This window comes from Lynx rufus, unplaced genomic scaffold (genome assembly GCF_022079265.1).
Source record: "Lynx rufus isolate CCGP_SWC_20201006 ecotype Redwood Valley unplaced genomic scaffold, mLynRuf1.p SCAF_3, whole genome shotgun sequence".
In the NCBI taxonomy this organism is placed as follows: Eukaryota; Metazoa; Chordata; class Mammalia; order Carnivora; family Felidae; genus Lynx; species Lynx rufus.
Genome location: NW_025814845.1, coordinates 160,176,187 through 160,196,433, shown reverse-complemented (window position 1 = coordinate 160,196,433; position 20,247 = coordinate 160,176,187). Strand labels below are relative to the sequence as shown.

Genomic DNA, 20,247 nt, shown 5'->3' with positions numbered 1-20,247 from the left:
AAAGAAAAGGCATGTATTCAAGAAATATTTGGAAAGTAAAATTAAAATGATGAGATGATCAAATTTAGAGATGGAGGCTAAAGGCATGATGACTTCTAGTCCAATAACATTGCCTGTGTTGGACCCATGGTTTAGCCAAGTAGAACATAGGCTGAATTTCAGCAATCCTAGCTCCATCCCAGGAAATTGCACACTGTACCTGTTACTGTAAGTAAATTTTCATTGGAATACAGCCACATTCATGTGTTTACATGTTGTCTATGGCGCTTTCACATTACAGCAGCAGAATCAGGTAGTTGCAACAGAAAAACCATATGCTATGGAAAACTCAAAGTATTTACTATATACAACTCCTGAATATTTTTTACAGAAAAATATTTGCCAACTCCTGAATCCATCCCTATGGTCAGGTCTGGGCCTACATTTTCAGTGTATAAACTGTACAACTGAATGTTGTGTTTCTGGGTTAAGAAGGAAGAGGTCATAAGGATGATTGACATGTTTATGAAATAGGTAACTGAATGAATTGAAGGGAACACAAACTGATACAAAAATGCAAGGGAATGTCAAGGAGAGGGCCCAAAAATAGTGAATTTATTTTTTGATATATACAGCCTAAAATGTCTGTGGAATTTCAAGATATGGCCACATATTGGGCAGGCGCATTTACAGCTTGAAGTTCAGGAAAAAATTATTAGAAATACATAGTTAGGAAGCATAATTGCAGTAAAAACTTCACATTACTTCAAACCACAAAAGTGTGTAAAGTTATTTGGGAGAAGTTGCAAAGTGAAATGAAAAGACTGAGATCAGCACACGCGAATTTTGACAAGGCAGGCAGAGGAACTGAATCCAGTAATACAGATCAACAAGAGGTTCAATGAGTCACAAGGGAATCACCCTACAGGATTCAAGACGTCAGATTTCAGATAAAAAAGGAATCATCAGAAGGTCAAATGTATCATTAGAAAGTAAAAGAAAGACACTTTCTGAGAGGGGCCAAGATGGCGGAGCAGCATGAAAGTTTTTTTTGCCTCTCTAGTCCCTGAAATGCAGCTAGATTAACACCAAACCATCTTACACACCTAGAAAATTTGATTTGAGGATCAACACAACAATCTGCACAACTTAAACCAAAGACCCTGACAGGTACGCAGCATGGAGAGATGAACTTAGGGAGCGACAAGTCTCACATGGTAGGGAGCTGTTTTTGCTTGCAGAGAGAGGATGGACATGGGGGGAGAGTACAGTAAAAGCACCCCTCCCCAAAGCAACTGGAGAGAAAGAGGAAATAGCCACAAAGGACTGAACAGAAAAGGGAGAAAGGAGAAATGAGAGGGTTTAAATTCCATTAAGACTCTATAAACAGGGAGAGAACAGAGTCTGAAACTCTGTAGCTCAATACCTGGAGGAGCTCTGCTGGGGAGGGCTAATCCCCAGGAGCAGAAAGTGAGGTCTGAGGGGTCCTCGGGTCACATGAGAAGAGATGGTTCTCATTTTGGGAGGACATTTGGTAGAGACTGTACAGCTTCACCACAGGCAAAGGTCCTAGTGGACCCAGAGAACAACCACATTCACTGGTGTTGGAATAAGGATGTTAAGGGTGAAGCCTGATGCCAGATGTGTGTTGTGATTTACCATAATCCCTGAAATGCTACTGCTACACAATTGTGCCAACATTTTCTGGGGCAGGCTGGCACCCAGCCACAGTCTCTGGGCATATACAACATCATGGTCACATGAATGTTCCATTGCTCTGCAAGACCCTCCTCCAGAGGGTCTGAGAGGGTCAAAGCTACAGGGCCTTCAGAAGTGAGGGATTTGGAAACACACAGCCCCATCTGAGATAAAATTTGGGAAGAAGGTGCTGCCTGGAAGGCTGATGGTTTGGTTGTGGACAGTGTAGAAGCAAGGAGTGGACTGAAGACAGAGAAAAGTAGGGGTGCTTGATTGTCCTATGGGGAGAGCACAGAGTCTGAAACTAGGGACTGGGTAGCTGGGTGACACCATTTTCTCCCCTGCTGCACACACTCTTACATGCCTACACACACCACAACCATAAACCCCAGTAAACTAAGCAGCACTATCTAGTGGAGAATGGAGCTATTACAGCAAAACCTGCCCAGCTGGGCCAACCACACTCTTGAGGAACACCACAGGTCTCTCTGCCAGCTTAGTTTGCAGACTGTAAAGTGCTTCATAGTTTGACTTCCAGGGGAAACTAGAGGTAATTTCCATCGTATTTCATTCTGTTCACTGACCCATTTATTTAATTTTTTTTCTTTTTCTTTTATTCGTGAATACAGAAAGAGAAAAAAAATATTTTATTTTCCAGTTTTATAAAAAAGATTTTCTTTAATTTTCTTCTACTATATTTTTTGTAATTTTTTTAAGTTCTATTTTACTTTCATCATTTCATTTTATTCTATTTTATTGTGTTCATTTTTTTAATTTTCAAATGTTTTCTTTTTTTCTTTTCTCTATTTTCCCTTTTTTTCTCTATTGTACAAAGTTTCTTTCAACAACCAGACCAAAACACAGGATATAGCATCCTTTATTTGATTTTTGTGTGTTGTTTTCATTTTTTAATTTTTTTAATTTTATTAATTCCTTTTCTTCCTTCAAAATGATGAAACGAAGGAATTCACCCCAAAAGAAAGAACAGGAAGAAATGACAGCCAGGGACTTAATCAACACAGATACAACAAGATGTCTGAACCAGAATTTAGAATCATGATAATAATAATATTAGCTGGGGCTGGAAAATGCATAGAATCCCTTTCTGTGGAGATAATAAACATAAAATCTAGTAAGGATGAAATTAAAAATGTTATAACTGAGATGTAATCTTGAATGGATGCCACGGTGGCAAGGATGGATGAAGCAGAGCAGTGAACCAGTGATATAGAGGACAAACTTATGTAGAATAATGAAGCAGAAAAAAAGAGGGAGACTAATGCAAAAGAGAACTATACAAGAATTAGAGAACTCAGTGACTCATTAAAAAGGAATAACATGAGAATCATAGGGGTCCCAGAAGATGAAGAGAGAGAAAAGGGGGTAGAAGGTTTATGTGAGCAAATCCTAGCAGAAACTTTCCTAACCTGGGGAAAGACACAGACATCAAAATCCAGGAAGCACAGATAACTCCCGTTAAATTCAACAAAGACCGACCATCAACAAGGCATATCATGGTTAAATTCACAAAATACTCAGGCAAAGAATCATGAAAACAGCAAGGGAAAAAAGTCCTTAACCTACAAAGGAAGACAGATCAGGTTTGCATCAGACCTGTCCACAGAAACTTGGCAGGCCAGAAAGGAGTGGCAGGATATTTCAATGTGCTGAATCAGAAAAATATGCATCCAAGAATTCTTTATCCAGCAAGGCTGTCATTCAAAATATAAGAAGAGATAAAAGGATTTCCAGGCAAACAAAAATTAAAGGAGTTCGTGATCACTAAACCCACCCTGCTAGAAATTTTAAGGGGCACTCTCTAAGGGAAAAAAAAAAGATGAAAAAAAAATCAAAAAAGACCAAAAACAACGAAGACTAGAAAGGAACAGAGAATACCACCAGAAACTCCAACTCTACAGACATAATGATGGCAACAAATTCATATCTTTCAGTACTCACTTCAAATATCAATGGACTAAACGTTCTAATCAAAAGACATAGAGTAACAGAATGGATAAGAAAAGAGGATCCATTTATATGCTGTTTACAAGAGATCCATTTTACACCTTAAAATACCTTCAGACTGAAAGTAAGGGGATGGAGAACCATCTATCACACTAATAGTCACTAAAAGGAAGCCAAAGCAGTCATACTTATATCAGACAATCTAGGCTTTACTTTTTTTTTTTAAATGTTTTATTTATTCTTGAGAGAGAGAGAGAGAGAGAGCACATGAACAGGGGAGGGACAGAGCAAGAGAGGGAGACACAGAATCAGAAGCAGGTTCCAGGCTCTGAGCTGTCAACACAGAGGCCAAGGCAGGGCTCAAACTCACAAATCACGAGATCATGACCTGAGCCAAAGTCGGATGCCTCACCAACGGAGCCACCCAGGCACCCCAAAACGATCTAGACTTTAAAATAAAGACTGTAACGAGATGAAGAAGGGCATTATATCATAATGTGTCTATCCACCAAGAAGATTTAACAATTGTAAACACTTATGCTCCAAACGTGGAGGTACCCAAATAAATAAATCAATTAATCATGAACACAGAAACTCATTGATAATAATACCTTAATCGTAGGGGACTTCAACACCCCACTTACAGCAATGGACAGGCCATCTAAACAGAAAATCAACAAGGAAACAATTCCTTTTAATGACACCCTGGACTAGATGGACTTAATGGATATATTCATAATATTTCATCCTAAAGCAGCAGAATACACATTCTTCTTGAGTGCACATGGAACATTCTCCAGAATAGATCACACACGCGGACACAAATCGTTCCTCAACAAGTACAAAAAGATAGAGATAATACCATGCATATTTTCAGACCACAATGCTATGAAACTTGAAATCAACCACAAGAAAAAATTTGGAAAGATAACAAGTACTTGGAAACTAAAGAACATCTTACTGAAGAATGAATGGGCTAACCAAAACGTTAAAGAGGAAATTAAAAAGTGCATGGAAGCCAATGAAAATGATAACACCACAGCCCAAAATCTCTGGGATGCAGCCAAGACAGTCATAAGAGGGAAGTATATAGCAATACAGGCCTTCCTACAGAAAAAAGAAAGGTCTCAAATACACAACCTAACCTTACACTTAAAGATCTGGAAAAAGAACAGCAAATAAAACCCTAAACCAGCAGAAGATGGGAAATCATAAAGATTAGAGCAAAAAATCAATGCTATTGAAACCAAAACAAACAAACAAAAAAACCAAAAAACACAAAAAACACAAAAACACAAAAAACCAGTAGCTGGTTCTTTGAAAGAATTAACAAAATTGATAAACCCCTAGCCAGTTTGATCAAAAAGAAAAAAGGAAAGGACCCAAATAAATAAAATCAAGAATGAAAGAGGAGAGATCACAACCAACACAGCAGAAATACAAGCAATAATAAGAAAACATTATGAGCAATTATATGCCAATAAATTGGGCAATCTGGAAGAAATGGACAAATACCTAGAAACATGTAAACTACCAAAACTCAAACAAGAAGAAATAGAAAATTTGAATAGACCCATAATCAGTAAAAAATCTAATTAACAATAAAAAACTTCCCAAAAAACAAGAGTCCAGGGGAATTCTACCAAACATTTAAAGCAGAGTTAACATCCATTCTTTTGAAGCTTTTCCAAAAAATAGAAATGGAAGGAAAATTTCCAAACTCATTCTATGAAGCCAGCATTACCTGGATTCCAAAACTAGACAAAGACTCCATTAAAAAAGAGAACTACATATCAATTTCCCTGATGAACATGGATGCAAAAAACCACAACAACATATTAGCCAACTGGATCCAACAATACATTAAAAGAATTGTTCAGCACAACCAAGTGGGATTTATACCTGGCATGCAGGGCTGGTTTAATATCCGCAAAACAATCAATGTGATACATCACATCAATAAAAGAAAGGATGAGAACCACATGATCCTCTCAATAGATGCACAGGAAGCATTTGACAAAATACAGCATCCTTTCTTGATAAAAATCCTCAAGAAAGTTGGAATAGAAGGATCATACTTCAAGATCATAAAAGCCATATACAAAAGACCCAACAATAATATCATCCTCAATGGGGAAAAACTGACAGCTTTTCCCCTAAGGTCAGGAACAAGACAGGGATGTCCACTCTTGCCACTGTTATTCAATATAGTATTGGAAATCTTAGCCTCAGCAATCAGACAACAAAAAGAATAAAAGGCATCCAAATCGGCCAGGAGGAGGTCAAACTTTCACTCTTTGCAGATGACACAATACTTTATATGGAAAACTCAAAAGATTCCACCAAAAAACTGCTAGAAGTGATTCATAAATTCAGCAAAGTCGCAGGATATAAGATCAATGCACAGAAATCAGTTGCATTCCTATACATCAATAATGAAGCAACAGAAAGAGAAATCAAGGAATCAATCCCATTTACAATTGCACCAAAAACCATACAATACCTAGGAATAAATCTAACCAAAGAGGTGAAAAATCTATACACTGAAAACTATAGAAAGCTTATGAAAGAAATTGAAAAAGACAAAAAAATGGAAAAATATTCCATGCTCCTGGATTGGAAGAACAAATATTGTTCAAATGTCAATACTACTCAAAGCAATCTACATATTCAATGCAATCCTTATCAAAATAAGCCCAGCATTCTTCACAGAGTTAGAATAAACAATCTTAAAATTTGTATGGAACCACAAAAGACCCCAAATAGCCAAAACAATCCTGACAAAGAAAACCAAAGCTGGAGGCATCACAATCCTGGACTTCAAGATGTATTATAAAGCTGGAATCATCAAGACAGTATGGTACTGGCACAAAAACAGACATTCAGATCCTTGGAACAGAATAGAGAACCCAGAAATGGACCCACAAATGTATGACCAATGAATCTTTGACAAAGCACGAAAGAATATCCAATGGAATAGACAGTCTCTTTAGAAAATGGTGCTGGGAAAACTGCACTGTGACATGCAGAAAAATGAACCTGGACCACTTTCTTACACCATACACAAAAATAAGTTCAAAATGGATGTAAGACAAGAAGCCATCAAAATCCTTTAGGAGAAAGCATGCAAAAACCTCTTTCACCTTGGCCACAGAAACTTCTTACTCATCACGTCACTGGAAGCAAAGGAAACAAAAGCAAAATAAAAACTTTAATAATAAAAAAGCTCCCAAAAAACAAGAGTCCAGGTCCAAAACAAACAAAGAAACCTGTGAAGAAATGGGCAAAAGACATGAAAAGACACTTCTCCAAAGAAGACATCTAGATGGCAAACCGACACATGAAAAAATGCTCAACATCACTCATCATCAGGGAAATACAAAATTAAAGCCACAATGAGATACCACCTCATACCAGTCAGAATGGCTAAAATTAACAACTCAGGCAACAACAGGTGTTGGCAAGATGTGGAGAAGGAGGAATTCTTCTGCACTGTTGGTAGGAATGCAAACTGGTGCAGTTACTCTGGAAAACAGTACAGAGGTTCCTCAAAAAATTAAAAATAGAACTACCCTATGACCCAGAAATTGTACTACCAGGTATTTATCCAAAGTATAGAAGTGCGCTGTTTCAAAGGGGCACATGCACCCCGATGTTTGTAGAAGCATTATCAACAATAGCCAAAGTATGGAAAGAGCCCAAATGTCAATCAATGGATGAATAGATAAAGAAAAATTGGTATATATATACATATACCATTTTATATATATATATATATATATATATATATATGTTTGTGTGTATATATATATATATACACCATTATACCATATATACCATTATATATATATATATATATATACACCATATATACCATTATATATATATATAATGGTACCATATATACCATTATATATATATATATACACACACATATATACCATCATATATATATATAATGGTATATATACCATTGGTATATATATGGTATATGGTATACATATGGTATACATATATACCATTATATATATATATGTATATATATATATATAAAGGTATATATACCAATGGTATATATATATATATATATATATATATATATATATATATATAATGGATTGACTAGGCAATCAAAAAGAATGAAGTCTTGCCATTTGCAACTACGTGGATGGAACTAGAGGGTATTATGCTAAGCCAAATTAGTCAGAGAAAGACAAATATTATATGACTTCAGTCATATGAGGAATTTAAGACACAAAACAGATGAACATAAGGGAAGGGAAGCAAAAATAATGTAAAAACAAGGAAGGGGGCAAAACATAAGACACTCTTAAATACAGGGAACAAATTGAGGGTTGCTGGAGGGGTTGTGGGTGGACAGATGGGATAAATGGAAGGAGACTTAAGTAAGAGACACTTGTTGAGATGAGCATTGGGTGTTATACATAGGGGATAAATCACTGGAATCTACTCCTGAAATCATTATTTTACTATATGCTAACTAACTTGGATTTAAATAGATAGATAGATAGATAGATACAGTACATAGATAGATTAATAAATACATAAATAAGAAAGTTAAAGGAATATTGTCCCCATTGAAAAAAATTAAGAAGTCACTCATGTATATCAGTCTCCTGTATATATGACATAGAGAATTAGTTCAGGGTCATGGAAGCAGGGTTCAAATTTTAGTGCGTTGAGGAAGTGAGAACATAGAAACCAAAAGCGTAAATTACTGTTGTTAGGAGAGTCAAGGGCATTAGCACGCAGGCATTTTGGGTCTGACAGCTATCTCAATTTTCAAATGAGAACGTTGAGCACTTTAGTCTCATATTGCAAAAGGAAGAGATTGAAGATAAAGGACAGACAGGAGTAATTGCAGGCAAAATGTCACAAAGGAAGGGGAGAAGGGGAGTAGGAGCCCAAACGGAGCATCTGGTTTTGGAGTGATAGAAGGAGAAACTCTGGAATTTGAGGGAATTTGCTTTTTATGAATTTAATTTCTCACCAAATGGTAGTGAAAAATCAGGTTCTATGACTTGAAAAAAGGGGTTGGTGTTAAATTAATTATGGGGGGGAGAAGGAACAGGAAATTAAACATAAAAATACAAACACAAACAATACAACATGTTATTATGTATTATTTTATGTATATTACCCTATATTAAAATAATTTATAAGACCCAGCTCAGTTTGGAAACTGTAAGTTTGGAGAGGTATAGAACTGTAAGCTGTGTTCTTGTCTGATACATAAAATAAATGTTTCACATTATTTCCACTCTGGGGAAATAAGGAAATACTTTTCTTTTTATATTTCTGTGTTTAGAATGACCTTTTCTGGTCAGAAAATGTCCATCTCTCTGTGGGCTTTCTATTTGTTTTCACTTCCTCACCCCCTTACTCTTTTGGGGTTAAAGATAGTCCTTTTTTTCACTGGTACCATCTATTATTATCATTTCCAGCGTAACTGTGTAAGCATATAATTCTGGGTTTAACTTAATATGTAACACATATAGTGATTACATAAGGTAATACCCATAAGAGCTGTAATTTCTTACTTGGCCAAGAGATTTCACATTTAAGTGTTAGAATTTCCACTTCAGTGAAAATCTTACCATATCAAAAAATGTTGGAAGGAGGGATTCCCTTTGGTGTTTGGTCCTCTACTTAGGAAATACCTGTTGCAGTTCAAGTTTATCTCACATTATTCATCTTCATATTTTGCAGAGCATGAGGTTTGAATTCATTAATATACATAGAGGTTAACTAAAATTCTTGATCCAACATGAATTATAAAATTGATGAGATCCATGGTTCTTCATCATGGAGTTGATGGTATCATGAGTTATTGTTACTCCTACTCAGCTCTTAAATGCCCCCCACCTCCTTTTTCTCCATCCCTCTCCTCCAAGGATAAAGAAATGATAGATTTTCTGTTGTACATTTAACTCTTACTTTAATTAAGATTAAGTCCAGGTGCTGTACCAGGAATGCTAGGTTTCTACCTATCTTTCAATTTAAAGCACTGGTTTTTAAAAACAGTTCCAAGGGATGAGAACTTGTGTACTTTGATTTTTTGAAGAATCAGTGGTAGGAGCAGTGAAGAAAATTTCATGGAATACATTTCTGAAGTAGCACATTTCTGAAATCATAAGTAAGTTGATTCAGGTTCTCATCCTTCGCTGTACACAAGCAGATAGAAATGCATCTGTTATATAAGCGAGAAAAGCTGTATACTTATTAAACCTTTTACAAATACTCGGCATGCAAACTTGCCTTTGAGCTTGCTGGTGTTTTCTCGTTGTTGCTAATGTGTGTTCTCTCTCAAGGTTTCTAATGTGTGCTGTGAATAATTCAAGAAGACCAGTTTCTTTTGGATTCCTTATTTTATTGACCTAATTATATATTACTTAAGTACATTCTAACACTGCAAATATTAGTATAAATGGGTCAAAGTAAATTTGGTCTTCTAAAAATATGTCCTGTGCTTTTAAGTTCCATAAATATAAAGTACCTTCATTTTCATAAAGACTCAGTATCATTTGTAAACCAGAAGTGTTTTATTTTTTCTTGTGCTAACAATGCTATAAGAAGGACAACTAAAGGAGGTTTTTTTCTGTTTTAAAATATACAGTTATTAGATTTTGAGCTACATTACAAATAAGCTATGGTTTCAAACTGGAATAAATAAAATTAAATAAATAAATAAATAAATAAATAAATAAATAAATAAATAAATCTTGTATGGTATTCCAGTATTCTATTAATAGATATTACTAATTGTTTTTAATTTTTCAGTATTAACAAATCTGAAACAGTCACCCATATACATGTATTTTTGGATGTTTTCTTCTTATTAGGACGAATTTATAAAAGTGGATTGGCTTGATTAAAGATTCTGCATGTGGAAAAGTTGAAAACTACTTTTTGATTTTCTCACAGAAACATAACATGAATTCATAATTGTAATTATAGTATGTGATATATAATAGGAGTGCCAGCTTATTTATGATTCTAGGAACACTGAGCATTACCAAACTTTTTTTTGTTTTGTTATGCTTTTAACATAAGAAATGTATTATATTGTTGCATTAAAATTCTATAATTGTTTTAATATTTAATGAACTTATTAAAATAACTTCCCAGGAAATATACCTCTTTTAGAAATGATGATTAAAAATAATATAATCAATGTTTAGGTCAAAAGAGCCAAAAAAGAAAAATTTATAAGATAGAAAGTAAAAGTACCCTAATTCTCATCCTCCCATCTAGTAATGACAAACCCTGCAAATTTCTTGTGTGGTTTTCCAGAAATTGTATATCCTATCATAATATTGTATACATTTACAATTTCATGATTATTAATGAGTTTGAGTATCTTTCCATATGCTTTGATCATTGCATTTTGTGCACTCATGTAAAATAGCCATTCACAAAAGAGTAGTCAAATGAACCAATATTTTCATTTATGTCATTGGGTTTTACATTATGTTTAGAAAGTTCTTCCCATCTAACAATATTTCCTTTAGGCTCTTTCTAGTTATCGTTGATGCTTACATCTTGACTCTATCTACATTTGTGTATTATGTGTTATGGGTTAGAACATAGTATCTCATTTCCATCTTGAAATAGAGCCCAAAGATGTTGGATGAATTTCTACTTTCCTGAGGTCACACATCGGGTCAGTGGCTGGGTCAAACCTCTTCTGATTCGGAGTTCAGTGTACTTAATACCTCCTCAGTGTAAACACATAGAGAATAGCAGGCAGGGGGATGGGTGCGACTGGGTAGAAATTTGAAAGAAACTTTGCTTGTGTTTCTTTCCCTTTTCCCAATAATTAGATGATCCAGAAGTGGGAAGGCCAAAAATGATTAAATCTTTGGCCTTCCTTCCTTTATGAAGCCCCATTTCTTATTTTATGTTATTATTTTGCTAGACTTTCACATCTGTCACAGTATAATTTTCAAAAAGTTAAAAATTTACTCATATAAATATAGAATGTATGTCCAAAATATATTTGGTTCATCAATAAAGAAATCAGCAAGATGGTAAAGTTGCTTCAAAAACACTTGTTAAACTAGGTATTTACAGAGTTTTTTTTTTTTAAAGGACATGAAATCAAATCACTATGTTTAATAATAACCATAATTCAGTTAATGTCCTATAAGGCAGTACAATCATTACTTTAAGGGTATATCTTATACTCACCAGAATTCAATAGAAGCTTCTTTTGTACAAACATCTTCAAATTGATATGTAACTTTACAGACTGGGCCATAATCAGTAGTATGTAGCATATCAAACAAAAGGACATTCCTTGGATGATTACATAATACTTAGGTGAGACTATTAGAGCTCCAGGATGGTATTAAATGAATACACAGCCATCCTTTTGCTTTATTATGAATAATTTTTCTTAACACATTTATAATGTGAAATAGAATAGGCTTTTAAAATAAACCATTTTATAGAAATGATAAAATCTTTGTTAGACTAGCACTTTGGTTAACTAAAACTTCTGGTTAAGAAAATAACACAGAAGGGACCAAGGAAGATGGCGGCGTAGGAGGACGCTGGGCTCACCGCGCGTCCTGCTGATCACTTAGATTCCACCTACACCTGCCTAAATAACCCAGAAAACCGCCAGAGGATTAGCAGAACAGAGTCACCGGACCCAAGTGCAGACGAGAGGCCCACGGAAGAGGGTAGGAAGGGCGGCGAGGCGGTGCGCGCTCCACGGACTGGCGGGAGGGAGCCGGGGCGGAGGGGCGGCTCGCCGGCCAAGCAGAGCCCCCGAGTCCGGCTTGCAAAAGCGGAGGGGCCTGACGGACTGTGTTCCGACAGCAAGCGCGACTTAGCGTCTGGGAGGTCATAAGTTAACAGCTCTGCTCGGAAAGCGGGAAGGCTGGAGGACAAAGGGAGGGTGAGCTGCGGAGCCCCCGGACGACAGAGCTCAGTTTGGCGGGGAACAAAGGCGCTCGCCAGCGCCATCTCCCCCGCCCATCCCCCAGCCAAAATCCCAAAGGGAACCGGCTCCGGCCAGGGAAATTGCTCGCTCCGCGCGAACACCCAACTCTGTGCTTCTGCGGAGCCAAACCTCCGGCAGCGATCTGACTCCCTCCGGCTGCACAGGGCCCCTCCTGAAGTGGATCACCTAAGGAGAAGCGAGCTAAGCCTGCCCCCCCTGCCGCCGTGCACCTTGCCTTCCCACCCCAGCTAATACGCCAGATCCCCAGCATCACAAGCCTGGCAGTGTGCAAGTAGCCCAGACGGGCCACGCCACCCCACAGTGAATCCCGCCCCTAGGAGAGGGGAAGAGAAGGCACACACCAGTCTGACTGTGGCCCCAGCGGTGGGCTGGGGGCAGACATCAGGTCGGACTGCGGCCCCGCCCACCAACTCCAGTTATACACCACAGCACAGGGGAAGTGCCCTGCAGGCCCTCACCACACCAGGGACTATCCAAAATGACCAAGCGGAAGAATTCCCCCCAGAAGAATCTCCAGGAAATAACAACAGCTAATGAGCTGATCAAAAAGGATTTAAATAATATAACAGAAAGTGAATTTAGAATAATAGTCATAAAATTAATCGCTGGGCTGGAAAACAGCATACAGGACAGCAGAGAATCTCTTGCTACAGACATCAGGGGACTAATGAACAGGCACGAGGAGCTGAAAAACGCTTTAAAGGAAATGGAAAACAAAATGCAAACCGCCACAGCTCGGATGGAAGAGGCAGAGGAGAGAATAGGTGAACTAGAAGATAAAGTTATGGAAAAAGAGGAAGCTGAGAAAAAGAGAGATAAAAAAATCCAGGAGTATGAGGGGAAAATTAGAGAACTAAGTGATACACTAAAAAGAAATAATTTACGCATAATTGGTATCCCAGAGGAGGAAGAGAGAGGGAAAGGTGCTGAAGGGGTACTTGAAGAAATCATAGCTGAGAACTTCCCTGAACTGGGGAAGGAAAAAGGCATTGAAATCCAAGAGGCACAGAGAACTCCCTTCAGACGTAACTTGAATCGATCTTCTGCACGACATATCATAGTGAAACTGGCAAAATACAAGGATAAAGAGAAAATTCTGAAAGCAGCAAGGGGTAAACGTGCCCTCACATATAAAGGGAGACCTATAAGACTCGTGACTGATCTCTCTTTTGAAACTTGGCAGGCCAGAAAGAATTGGCACGAGATTTTCAGGGTGCTAGACAGCAAAAATATGCAGCCAAGAATCCTTTATCCAGCAAGTCTGTCATTTAGAATAGAAGGAGAGATAAAGGTCTTCCCAAACAAACAAAAACTGAAGGAATTTGTCACCACTAAACCAGCCCTACAAGAGATCCTAAGGGGGACCCTGTGAGACAAAGTACCAGAGACATCACTACAAGCATAAAACATACAGACATCACAATGACTCTAAACCCATATCTTTCTATAATAACACTGAATGTAAATGGATTAAATGCGCCAACCAAAAGACATAGGGTATCAGAATGGATAAAAAAACAAGACCCATCTATTTGCTGTCTACAAGAGACTCATTTTAGACCTGAGGACACCTTTAGATTGAGAGTGAGGGGATGGAGAACTATTTATCATGCTACTGGAAGCCAGAAGAAAGCTGGAGTAGCCATACTTATATCAGACAAACTAGACTTTAAATTAAAGGCTGTAACAAGAGATGAAGAAGGACATTATATAATAGTTACAGGGTCTATCCATCAGGAAGAGCTAACAATTATAAATGTCTATGCGCCGAATACCGGAGCCCCCAAATATATAAAACAATTACTCATAAACAGAAGCAACCTTATTGATAAGAATGTGGTAATTGCTGGGGACTTTAACACCCCACTTACAGAAATGGATAGATCATCTAGACACACGGTCAATAAAGAAACAAGGGCCCTGAATGAGACACTGGATCAGATGGACTTGACAGATATATTTAGAACTCTGCATCCCAAAGCAACAGAATATACTTTCTTCTCGAGTGCACATGGAACATTCTCCAAGATAGATCATATACTGGGTCACAAATCAGCCCTTCATAAGTTTACAAGAATTGAAATTATACCATGCATACTTTCAGACCACAATGCTATGAAGCTTGAAGTCAACCACAGGAAAAAGTCTGGAAAACCTCCAAAAGCATGGAGGTTAAAGAACACCCTACTCACGAATGAGTGGGTCAACCAGGCAATTAGAGAAGAAATCAAAAAATATATGGAAACAAACGAAAATGAAAATACAACAATCCAAACGCTTTGGGACGCAGCGAAGGCAGTCCTGAGAGGAAAATACATCGCAATCCAGGCCTATCTCAAGAAACAAGAAAAATCCCAAATACAAAATCTAACAGCACACCTAAAGGAAATAGAAGCAGAACAGCAAAGGCAGCCTAAACCCAGCAGAAGAAGAGAAATAATAAAGATCAGAGCAGAAATAAACAATATAGAATCTAAAAAAACTGTAGAGCAGATCAACGAAACCAAGAGTTGGTTTTTTGAAAAAATAAACAAAATTGACAAACCTCTAGCCAGGCTTCTCAAAAAGAAAAGGGAGATGACCCAAATAGATAAAATCATGAATGAAAATGGAATTATTACAACCAATCCCTCAGAGATACAAACAATTATCAGGGAATACTATGAAAAATTATATGCCAACAAATTGGACAACCTGGAAGAAATGGACAAATTCCTGAACACCCACACTCTTCCAAAACTCAATCAGGAGGAAATAGAAAGCTTGAACAGACCCATAACCAGCGAAGAAATTGAATCGGTTATCAAAAATCTCCCAACAAATAAGAGTCCAGGACCAGATGGCTTCCCAGGGGAGTTCTACCAGACGTTTAAAGCAGAGATAATACCTATCCTTCTCAAGCTATTCCAAGAAATAGAAAGGGAAGGAAAACTTCCAGACTCATTCTATGAAGCCAGTATTACTTTGATTCCTAAACCAGACAGAGACCCAGTAAAAAAAAGAGAACTACAGGCCAATATCCCTGATGAATATGGATGCCAAAATTCTCAATAAGATACTAGCAAATCGAATTCAACAGCATATAAAAAGAATTATTCACCATGATCAAGTGGGATTCATTCCTGGGATGCAGGGCTGGTTCAACATTCGCAAATCAATCAACGTGATACATCACATTAACAAAAAAAAAGAGAAGAACCATATGATCCTGTCAATCGATGCAGAAAAGGCCTTTGATAAAATCCAGCACCCTTTCTTAATAAAAACCCTTGAGAAAGTCGGGATAGAAGGAACATACTTAAAGATCATAAAAGCCATTTATGAAAAGCCCACAGCTAACATCATCCTCAACGGGGAAAAACTGAGAGCTTTTTCCCTGAGATCAGGAACACGACAGGGATGCCCACTCTCACCGTTGTTATTTAACATAGTGCTGGAAGTTCTAGCATCAGCAATCAGACAACAAAAGGAAATCAAAGGCATCAAAATTGGCAAAGATGAAGTCAAGCTTTCGCTTTTTGCAGATGACATGATATTATACATGGAAAATCCGATAGACTCCACCAAAAGTCTGCTAGAACTGATACATGAATTCAGCAAAGTTGCAGGATACAAAATCAATGTACAGAAATCAGTTGCATTCTTATACACTAACAATGAAGCAACAGAAAGACAAATAAAGAAACTGATCCCATTCACAATTGCACCAAAAAGCATAAAATACCTAGGAATAAATCTAACCAAAGATGTAAAGGATCTGTATGCTGAAAATTATAGAAAGCTTATGAAGGTAATTGAAGAAGATTTAAAGAAATGGAAAGACATTCCCTGCTCATGGATTGGAAAAATAAATATTGTCAAAATGTCAATACTACCCAAAGCTATCTACACATTCAATGCAATCCCAATCAAAATTGCACCAGCATTCTTCTCGAAACTAGAACAAGCAATCCTAAAATTCATATGGAACCACAAAAGGCCCCGAATAGCCAAAGGAATTTTGAAGAAGAAGACCAAAGCAGGAGGCATCACAATCCCAGACTTCAGCCTCTACTACAAAGCTGTCATCATCAAGACAGCATGGTATTGGCACAAAAACAGACACACAGACCAATGGAATAGAATAGAAACCCCAGAACTAGACCCACAAACATATGGCCAACTCATCTTTGACAAAGCAGGAAAGAACATCCAATGGAAAAAAGACAGCCTCTTTAACAAATGGTGCTGGGAGAACTGGACAGCAACATGCAGAAGGTTGAAACTAGACCACTTTCTCACACCATTTACAAAAATAAACTCAAAATGGATAAAGGACCTAAATGTGAGACAGGAAACCATCAGAACCTTAGAGGAGAAAGCAGGAAAAGACCTCTCTGACCTCAGCCGTAGCAATCTCTTACTCGACACATCCCCAAAGGCAAGGGAATTAAAAGCAAAAGTGAATTACTGGGACCTTATGAAGATAAAAAGCTTCTGCACAGCAAAGGAAACAACCAACAAAACTAAAAGACAACCAACGGAATGGGAAAAGATATTTGCAAATGACATATCGGACAAAGGGCTAGTATCTAAAATCTATAAAGAGCTCACCAAACTCCACACCCGAAAAACAAATAACCCAGTGAAGAAATGGGCAGAAAACATGAATAGACACTTCTCTAAAGAAGACATCCAGATGGCCAACAGGCACATGAAAAGATGTTCAGCGTCGCTCCTTATCAGGGAAATACAAATCAAAACCACACTCAGGTATCACCTCACGCCAGTCAGAGTGGCCAAAATGAACAAATCAGGAGACTATAGATGCTGGAGAGGATGTGGAGAAACGGGAACCCTCTTGCACTGTTGGTGGGAATGCAAATTGGTGCAGCCGCTCTGGAAAACAGTGTGGAGGTTCCTCAGAAAATTAAAAATAGACCTACCCTATGACCCAGCAATAGCACTGCTAGGAATCTACCCAAGGGATACAGGAGTACTGATGCATAGGGGCACTTGTACCCCAATGTTCATAGCAGCACTCTCAACAATAGCCAAATTATGGAAAGAGCCTAAATGTCCATCAACTGATGAATGGATAAAGAAATTGTGGTTTATATACACAATGGAATACTACGTGGCAATGAGAAAAAATGAAATATGGCCTTTTGTAGCAACGTGGATGGAACTGGAGAGTGTGATGCTAAGTGAAATAAGCCATACAGAGAAAGACAGATACCATATGGTTTCACTCTTATGTGGATCCTGAGAAACTCAACAGGAACCCATGGGGGAGGGGAAGGGAGAAAAAAAAAAAAAGACGTTAGAGTGGGAGAGAGCCAAAGCATAAGAGACTGTTAAAAACTGAGAACAAACTGAGGGTTGATGGGGGGTGGGAGGGAGGGGCGGGTGGGTGATGGGTATTGAGGAGGGCACCTTTTGGGATGAGCACTGGGTGTTGTATGGAAACCAATTTGTCAATAAACTTCATAAAAAAAAAAAAAAAAAAAAAAAAAAAAAAAAGAAAATAACACAGAAAGTTTAAAAATAAAAGTCTGAGTAGAAATAAACCAGGAAAATATCAACAAAGTTAGGTGACAATATTACTGTAAAAATTAGAATGTAAACTATCAGACAGATTAGAATTTAAAGCAGATGGTCTTAAGTGAAATAAAAGATTTAAGTTTCAATGGAAAGAAACTCACATGATATTTCAGTAAAGTGAAGTGAGGTGAAAGAAAGACCAGATGGCTTTGAAGAGATAGGTGGGCAGCGTGAGGGGCTTCATAGGCTACATTAAAATATTTGGTTTTGTTCTAAAGAGCAGTGAGAGTTTTAAAGAGAAGAATGATGTGGTTGGATTTTTGTTTCAAAAAGTCATTCTGACTGCTGTGCAGAGTGTTATACAGCTGGGCAAAAGTGGAAATGAGACAAGGTAGAAGGTGTGGGGGGGGGAGGGGGGAGAGGCAGGGAGAACCCAGAAGGAAACAGGGGGAAATAATGGTGGATTATAGTAGGGTGGATAGCTAGGAGATATGTTTCAGAGATAAAGCTGAATCCACTCATTCTCAAATGAATTATTTGTGAATAGTGAATATTATTGTGAGGCTCAGGTGAGAAAAATGTAGTTAAGATCAATACAGGCCAAGTACCAAGCAAATACTTACTAAATAGTAATTACTACTATTATATTATTATTATATATTATAAAGGGATTATAATAGGAAATAAGAAAAACTCAACTCTTAATGAATATAGGAGAATGGTATAAATGTATTTTGTTAATACATTTGAAAATCTGAATTCAATCACCATTTGGAAAACTGTAAAAGATAATTTTCTAAATCTAGAAGTGTAGAAACAATGGAAAATGTAATTAAAAACTTACTACATAAAATTTCTTCAGTCTTGAGAATTGTAATATATTTTCTATTCCAGAGCATATTAAAAATGAGACAGCATTGGGGTGTCTGTGTTGTTCAGTTGGTAGAGCGACTGACTTCGGTTGGGGTCATGATCTCACAGTTTGTGAGTTCAAGCCCCGTGTCAGACTCTGTGCTGACAGCTCAGAGCCTGGAGCCTGCTTCAGATTCTGTGTGTCTCCCTCTCTCTCTGCCCCTCCCCCACTCATGCTCTGCCTCTCTCTGTCTCAGAAATAAATAAACATTAAAAAAAAATTTTTTAAATGAGACAGCATCAAATGCATCTTTTTTTTTTAAATCTTTTAAATGTTTACTTATTTTTGAGAGAAAGACAGAGCATGAGTGGGGGAGGGACAGAGAGACAGGGAGACACAGAATCTGAAGCAGGCTCCAGGCCCTGAGCTGTCAGCACAGAGCCTGACATGGGGCTCGAACTCACTGACCATGAGATCCTGACCTGAGCTGAAGTCAGATGCTCAACCTACTGAGCCACCCAGGTGCCCTGCATGGAGTGCCTCTTATGAAGATAATATAACCTCAGGAGTAGTCCTTGAAAGAATAACACTACTGTTATTTATGAATACAAAAAGATAATCCTTAAAGAAAATATTATCAAATTGATTCAATAGTATGTTACAAGACCAATCAATTTTGAGCACTGCTGAAAGTATATTTTAACATTAGAAAATTATTATGCAAGGGGCACCTGGGTGTCTCAGTTGGTTAAGCATCCTACTTCAGCTCAGGTCATGATCTCACCATTTATGAGTTCAAGCCTCACATAAGGCTCTGAGCCTAGAGCCTGCTTCAGATTCTGTGTCTCCCTCTCTCTCCTCCACTCCCCTGCTCACGTTGTGTCTCTCTCTCAAAATAAATAAACATTAAAAAAATTTGTTTAATAAAATAAAAGAAAATTATTATGCATGGAATTAGGAAAACCTAGAAAAATAATATAGAAGATGTTTGGAGAGAATATTTTCATAAGCTGCTGGAAGATAAATCAAAGTATAAGTAAATGATGGCTAAAATGCCTTCTAAGGAAATGGTACTTAACAATAACTCAATAACTATTTTCTTTTCTTTTCTTTTTCTTCCCCCCCCCCCCCCCCGCCCGTTGAGGAACAGATAAATAGATTTGAGACTGAAGCTGAGTAGCTATGGATAGCAGCTACCATAGAAAGCAGTTTACCTTCTCTGGCCCCTCTCTCCACC

The 20,247-nt window shown here is 37.5% G+C and overlaps 1 protein-coding gene across 1 annotated transcript in view; it reads right to left on the bottom strand.

The window, feature by feature from the left end:
- The window catches only part of IDO2 (indoleamine 2,3-dioxygenase 2), a 79,762-nt gene that overhangs the window by 46,522 nt on the left and 12,993 nt on the right, over positions 1 to 20,247 (bottom strand). The gene's annotated exons all lie outside the window — the stretch shown is intronic.